The following is an 8,205-nucleotide window of genomic DNA, read 5'->3' as shown; positions in this document are numbered from 1 at the left end:
GGAAGTTAGGCAAATGGTTATTTCAACTAGTGAGGTGGTGGTAGTCTGGCTACAACTGCAGGTTTACTATAATAAGTGATAATAATTCACGAATAGAAACGCAAAATACATGAGTACACACAAGTTCATTTAGACATGTAGCTATTAAAAATATTCTGCTTGTGTTGTCTCATTAATTTTAATTTACCTAGCAACTATCTGATGAACTTAACTTAGCTTAGAATCATTCTATCATTACGTGCACTACAATGCAAAACGGACTTCATAACTTCACATTAATGACTCATGTATTTAGATATGCAATGTTAGATATTGAAAAGAGCTCATTATGTTGTATGGTTAATGGACAAACTATGAAAATATTGATAGCTAGTTGGAATCACTCAAGATTAGGGCTCTGCTTCATGGGCTATCGTCTATGAATTAGGCTAGCTGCTAAACGTTTAAATTACACTTATTTTCATGACGTGCACATGCAGTGATATTACCAAACATGACTGATAGACTTTACAACGATTCATAGCTTAAAAATTTGGGGTTATCTCACCAAATAATTGTGATGTCGGTGGATATAAACTTACCTGACGAAAGAAGCATCTTCACATGTGCTCTTCAGGTCAGGTGCCTTCTCATAATGCAAAAAATACTGTATGATAATATTATTTGGATGGTGGGTTAACAGGAAACAGCGGTATTTTTTAGAAAACATTATGGGTTGGTTAAATAACAGTGAATGGAGTGTGATTTAACACATTTTCTTTTATTTTGACGGTAAAGTGCAGTTTTTGAAGATAACAGGATAATAATGTAGGAATTTGGGTGATTATGCTGTTTCACGAGCATAATCATTTACTCTACTCACGTGATTGGTGTCAATTATTCTGTGAATTATTTGTTATTGTTAATCAAGGAGGATAAAGGGGAACAGGCTTAAAGTAATGATAGATTTAAAGGTAATGTTCGGGCTTCCGCTGTTTCCAGCTCACCCGCTGCCACTGCTGCAAACCCGACTCAACACTGTCACCTGAGAGGAGAAGGACAGTTGGCTATCAAGCATTACACCAAGACTATTGATAGTGCTATTGGTTGTGAGGCTTTTAGAGTCTAGGCTGAGGGAGAGCTCTTGAAATGGAGAGGACTTGGATGGGATGAAAAGCATCTCAGCTTTACCCAGGTTCAGCTTTAGCGGGTGGTCCACCATCAACTGTGAAAGCTGAGAAGCGTGCAGACCGTCAAACTCAAAATACAGCAAAAGTAAGTTTTTACAACTGAAGAAAACATCTTTTGGGTCTTATACAGTAGACACAGTGTTACACAGCTACACAACTCACTCTGGGTGGAACTCAATGAAGTGAACAGTACTGTTCACCATTTTTAATAAATTTATTGTCATATCTGAACACAGTCTGAGATTAGTCAGTAGGGCACAAAATCTTAAAGGTATACAAACTTTTTTGTACAAACATCTTTTTGAAGACATTGCAATTGAAAAGCTGACATTTAGAAGACAGGAGTATGCTGATCATGCTGAAAAGGTTCCTCACTTGGTTCCTTCTTGCTGTGTAAGCAGATGAAATTCCTCTTCCCATCCATGGCATGCTGCCTGGCTTTCTTCTATATATTCACTCATATTGATATTTTAAAGCTGATAGGTATTTTAAAATGATACACTAGTAGAACACCTGCAAAACAGACTTATTTTTACACGTTTACCAAATGTTCTTAGTTTGTGTGATTGTTTATTGCCACTCACATATGCCAAGTCTATCCCATGAAATGTTGAAGCTTCTACAGCAGTGCTTAACTGAGCAGGGCAGAACTGTAAGCATCTGGTCGGGAGCACTCAGCACACAAGATCCTGTTGCATTTGCCTCTGAATACAGCTGAGGAACATCGTGTTCCAACCCTCCACCACCTTTCCCACCACCCCTTAACCCACAGCGTGCAGATTCCCACCAGTGTGTGGAATACAATGGTGAAAACAGTGCATGGACCTTGAGGTCTCTCTCATGTGGGCTGAGTCACCCAGCACAGTGTCTTGTGGCCTGGGTCCATGTCTGTTGTCCAACACACCCACTCGGGCTTGCCCAAATAGACTCCCCCCCATCTTCTGCTTACTGTTGCCTTGCTGCTGTCATTCACACACATGCACGCACGCACGCGCGCACACACACACACACACATTTTGACCTTGAACCCTAACCTCTTCTTGATGATTCATAGCCGCCGGAGTGGAACTCCTTTTAAACAAATCCAGAAGAATGCAACAGAATGGAACAGGAAATCGCAACCTAATCCTGACCGGGAAACACCATTGTGCCTCTCCTTTCACTGGGCTGAAACTAAAGGACACCACATCGGAGGGGAGACCATGCAGCCGGAACACATGTGTAACCAGCAGCTGGGCGGTCTCCCTGGCGGAGGACAGCTTGGGTAAGGGGACAAAGTGCATGGCTTTAGAAAACCGGTCTACAATGGTGAGGATGGTGGTGTAACCGTCGGATGGGGGCAGGCTAGTAACGAAGTCCAGGGTGATGTGGGTCCAGGGCCGTCTGGGGACAGGCAGGGGTTACAGCAGACCGGCAGGGGGTCGGGTGGAGGTTTTGTTTTGGGCACAGACCGAGCAGGCAGCGGTGAAGCTCCAGATGTCCTCCGTCATGGTGGGCCACCAGAACCGCCGGCCAATGAACGCCGCGGTGCGCGGGGCTCCCGGGTGGCCGGCGAGCTTAGACGAATGCCCCCACTGCAGGACCTGGGAACGAATGGACTGGGGGACAAAGAGGCGGTTAGGGGGGCAAGACCTGGGACCTGGTTCGTTCTGGAGGGTGGCGCGGACAGCGGTCTCAATGTCCCAAAGCGCCGCCGCGACAACGCATCATGCGGGCAGGACGGTGCTGGGCTCCTGGGTGTCTTCAGCCGGAGCATGCTGGCGGGAGAGGGCATCAGGCTTACCGCTTTTAGAGCCTGGGCGGTAGGACAGGGTGAAATTAAAACGGGAGAAAAACGGGGACCAGCAGGCTTGTCTGTAATTCAGGTGCTTAGCTGATCGGATGTATTCAAGGTTCTTGTGGTCAGTCCAAACCAGGAATGGAATACTCGCCCCCTCCAGCCAGTGCCCCCACTCCTCGAGCGCCTGTTTGATAGCCAGTAGCTCCCGGTCGCCGATATCGTAATTACGTTCTGTGGGCGTGAGGCGGTGGGAGAAGTAGGTGCAGGGGTGGAGCTTGTTGTCGACAGGCGAGCGCTGGGACAGGACAGCCCCCACTCCCACGTCCGAGGCGTCTACCTCCACTACGTACTGACAAGCAGAGTCAGGCTGGGTTAGGACAGGCGCCGAGGTGAACCGATCTTTCAGGTTGTGGAACGCCTCCTCGGCTGCCGGAGACCAGGTGAACCCCCGGTTGATGGATGTAAGGGTGGTGAGGGGAGCCGCCACCGTCCCGTAATTGCAGATGAAGCAGTGGTAGAAATTGGCGAAGCCAAGGAATCACTGCAGCTCCCTGCGGGAGGTGGGGCGAGGCCACTCCTTGACTGCGCGAACCTTCTGCTGATCCATACGGATACTTCCTGTCGTGATGACGAAGCCCAGGAAGGAAGTGGTGCTCTGATGGAAGGCGCACTTCTCCGCTTTCACGTGCAGGTGGTTTTCGAGCAGACGCTGGAATAAATCAGGATGTCGTCCAGGTAGATGACCCCGAACAGGTTCAGCATGCCCTGAAGGACGTCGTTGACCAGGGACTGAAACACAGCTGGTGAATTCGTTAACCCGAAACGGCATGACCAGGTACTCGTAGTGACCGGATGGTGTGTTGAACGCCATCTTCCACTCGTCCCCCTCTCAAATCCTGACCAGGTCGTAGGTGTTGCGGAGATCGAGTCTAGTGAAGATGGTGGCCCCCTGCAGCGACTCAAAGGCGGAAGACAGAAGTGGCAAGGGGTAACGGTACTTAACCGTGATGGTGTTCAGGCCCCGATAATCTATGCAGGGACAGAGGGAGCCGTCCTTCTTCCCCACGAAGAAGAATCCGGCTCCTGCAGGCGAGGAGGAGGGGCGAATGAGACCGGCTGCGAGGGACTCCAGGATGTATTTATCCATAGCCTCTGTCTCCGGAAGGAAAACAGGCGCCCCCTAGGCAGGGACAAGCCGGGCAGCAGGTCAATGGCGCAGTCATTTGGCCGATGAGGGGGTAACGAGGTGGCGCGCGACTTGCTAAAAACCGGCTTCAGGTCCATGTACTTAAGCGGCAGTGCCGACAGGTCCGGGAAATCTTTGCGAGCGGAAGCAACCGGCGATACAGGGGCCACGGCGTCCCGAAGGCAGTGGGAGTGACAAAAAGGGCTCCATCCCAGGATCAGATTACCCTCCCAATCAATGTGGGGGTTGTGTCGTGCTAGCCAGGGATGGCCCAGGACCACAGCGGCTTGCGGGGAACCGATGACATTGAGCACAATTTCCTTGCGGTGGTTGCCCGAGATGAGGAGGTTCACCGGGGGAGTGGCATGGGTAACGCGGACCAGAGGGAACCTGGTGATAGCGTGGGCCTCCAACGGCGAGCGCAGTGGGATGCGGGGCAGGTGCAGCTGGGCTGCCAGGTCGGCATCGATAAAACTACCATCAGCCCCCGAGTCGATCAGGACAGAGACTGCGTGGGCTTGACCTCCGACAAGCAGGGTTGCTGAAAACAAGGGCGGGTTTGAAGGGAATGGTGTAAAGGGGTTACACTCACCTGTACTCCCCTCGCTACGGCTGAGCGCTGGCTTTTACCGGACAGGTCGCCACGAAATGGCCGGGCTGACCGCAGTACAGGTAGAACTGGGTGCTGATCCTCCGCTGACGCTCCGCGGGGGACAGGTGGGTGCGGTCGACCTGCATCGGGTCTGGAGCGCCCGGGGGTGGAGGTGCAGGGCTCCTGGCCGCTGTCACGGGGGGCTGTTCACGGACAGGGCTGGGCAGGCTGCTGGATGCTCTCTCCCGGCGTCGCTGCGAGTATCGAAGCTGGCAGGCAGCTCCCGAGTGGCCAGCTCGTCTTTGATGGGCTGGAGGAAGGTGTCATACTGTGCCTCTGCGTTCCACCCGCTGGTGGTGGCCAGGGTGCGGAAATCTATGGCATAATCTGACACCGACCGGCGCCCCTGGCGGATCAGCAGCATCTCCCTCGCTGCCTTGCGGCCCTGCCTGGAGCGGTCGAACACCCTTTTCATCTCCTCAGTAAAGGCTGCATATGATCGACAGAAGGGAGCACCGGCGTCCCAGACTGCAGTACTCCACTCCCTAGCGCAGCCTGTCAGCAAGGTGATGATGTAGGCGATCCTCGCCCGGTCCGTGGGGAACGTGGAGGGTTGCAGTTCAAACACCAGGGAACACTGTGAGAGAAATGAGCGTCAGGTTCCAGGATCCCCCGCATATGACTCGGGGGGTGGCAGCCGAGGCTCCTGACTGGGAGACGCGGGCGGAACCAGCGGGCAGGCAGCAGCGGGCGAAAAGGGGCGGTTCTCCTGACTCAGCTGCAACTGTTGCAACTGAGCAGTGACCCCGGCAAGGCTGGTGGCGAAGCCGTCCAGGGATCGGCTGATGGAGTCCAGCTGGCTCTGGTGCCCCCCCAACAGAGCACCTTGAAGCTCCAGGGCTGCCCTCAGCTGTGGGAGGTCCGCTGGGTCCATGCTGGCTAGTTCGTTCTGTTAAACCGGTGATTGGGACACACACGCGGACCACAGGATATTCCGGTTCCAGGCGTTTTATTGAAATTGGCAGGCAGTTCGTAAGACCAGAGACAGGCAGGGTTCGAAACACAGAGAAGCAGTCCAGGGGCAAATCCAGAATCGGGAGTCGGGGCAGACAGGGTCAGGAACCAGGCAGGTGAGTGGTAAGCAATAGGGTCCAAGCGGTAGGTTGAAATCGTAGTCAGGAAACAGGCAGGATCGGCAATGCAGCGAACAAGCAGGAAAACTAAAGCGGGGACGAGACAGGTGTTTAAAAAAAAAAAAAAAAAAAATGACACGAACTAGCAACGAGATAGAGACACGCAGGGAGATATAGGGCTGGGGTAACGAGGAGATGGGATGCAGGTGAGCAGGCAGGCAGGTGACGGTAATGAGGAAATCAGTTGGGCGGGGACCAGGCTGGGAGCGGGGCGGGGGCTGGAACACAAGGAAAACAAGAGCACATGGACATGGAAAAACAAAAACACCGCGGCTTAAGGGGGCGGAGCCCTGACAGCGACAGTGTAACATAGGCTACTACAAATGTAATCATTAATGGTCACATACTGGGTACTACTAGGGATGGGATGCTCGATAGGCTACTGACGTTTCGACGCTGTTTCGAGCTTCCGAAGCGCAGACGTTTCGAAACACTGCTACGAGATGTGGTTAAAAATGACCATGTCACGTGATCATGGTTAAGTGACGCTTCTGTGCGGTTCACTCCTGTTTCGACAGGTTGCTACCCGCCGCTCCTACGTTTGATTATCACTGACATTGTCTGGAACAAACCTGATCACACATCTGTCTCAACCGCAAACTCCCAGAATGCTTAAAAGTCACATCCCAACTTCGAGGGCTTTTGTGAGAAGAGAGAAAGTTTGAGACGTATAGCGATTGACAGTGCGATTTAGTGAGTGATAGTTAGGCTAGATATAAGGTTAGTGATACATATTGATTGATAGGCTAGATTAATGGAGAATCCACGTAAGAGATCCCGATCTCTGATGTAAGGATCATTTCCACTTGGAAACCCCAAATGAAGTGAGGTGTATGATTTCCTAAATTCCTGAATGTCATGTCTTACACATGAAACTAAAATACCAAGCAACTGAAATAGCGTCACAGATGTTAATAAACACAACACAACATAAAAAAGAAATATTTATTGAAACACACTGTTCATTACAGTTCAAATTTGCTGTCTGACAATCTGAAAGCTTTTGTTTCTTTGCTTGTTGTATGCTGATTTCCCCGAAATATGTAGCCTGTTGATTATGTATTGATAGCCTAGCATAACCCACCATAATAATACGTAGTTTAGAATTTGTCAACGCTTGTGTGAGTCGTTGTTTCACAGAGCAGCATTATCAAGATGTGACGATCCCAAAAGTCAAAGTCAAGTCAAAGTCAACTTTATTGTCAATTCTCCAATATGTACAGGACATACAGAGGATTGAAATTGCGTTTCTCTCAGGCCCACGGTAACAATACAACAGTTAGACGTAACACAGTGACACTGAGAGACAAGAACAAGAATTTTCACAGATATACAATAAACACAAGTGGCCAGTAGCCTAGGTGTCACCGTGGAGATGGGTGTCGGATTGTTTCGAAACCTCGAAACAATTTCCGGCACAATTGTTCCGAACGTTTCAGTGTTTCACAAAGCCTCGCTTTGCCCACCACTAGGTACTACACTGAAAAATAGCATGCAGTATACAGTATATACTTGTGTAGTACGCGGTACACAGTATGCAGTAGGCGGTTTCGAATACAGCCACTGCGATTTCTGCAGCGTACTTTTTGCGTCGTGTCATGTCTCCTGCACGCTCTACTCAGACGCCGCCCCTCGCCTAAAACAACCGGAATATTTCCAATATGTGAGAACGCGTCTGTCACGGACAATCTCCTGTTGTGTGCTTCATGTGTGAAAGGGCAATTCCGGCCAATTTACGGACCCGATTCTCCAGACATTTGTCCGGAGTTCATGTGCGAAAACGGTTCAAGAGTTCCTTCTCTCAAAACACTGAGCAAATGCAGTGTATTTAAAAAGGAATAAAGAACAGAAGATTACCCCCAACACTTTCGTGACAGCTGCATGTGTGTGTGCCACACACACACACACACACACACACACACACACTTTTGCACACCCAGGAGCTAATCAGTGTGGATTTACAAGTCGAGACCCGAGGGGCTGCGTTGCTTAGCGACAGCCGTGTTGATGTCCAAACAATGTTACCAGTGGTGATTCAGTGCCAGACTGTGTTCCATCCAGAGAAGTGAAACAATGTCACTTCTGTTCCGGACGGCAGTCAGTTCTGCGTTGCGCGGCTGTCAAACAGACACGGCTTACACCTCCACCGCATACAAAGATGACTGCAAGAGGCTTGGAAAGGACGGCAAAAAAGCATTCAGCAGGATGCTCAGTTTTTAACGTTGTAGGCCTACTCATTTTCTCCCAAAATGTTATTTAACTAAAATCACATTTCGTCGTGGTCT

The sequence above is a fragment of the Megalops cyprinoides genome, chromosome 6, assembly GCF_013368585.1.
Source record: "Megalops cyprinoides isolate fMegCyp1 chromosome 6, fMegCyp1.pri, whole genome shotgun sequence".
Lineage (NCBI taxonomy): Eukaryota > Metazoa > Chordata > Actinopteri > Elopiformes > Megalopidae > Megalops > Megalops cyprinoides.
Note: the sequence above shows the minus strand (reverse complement) of the source record.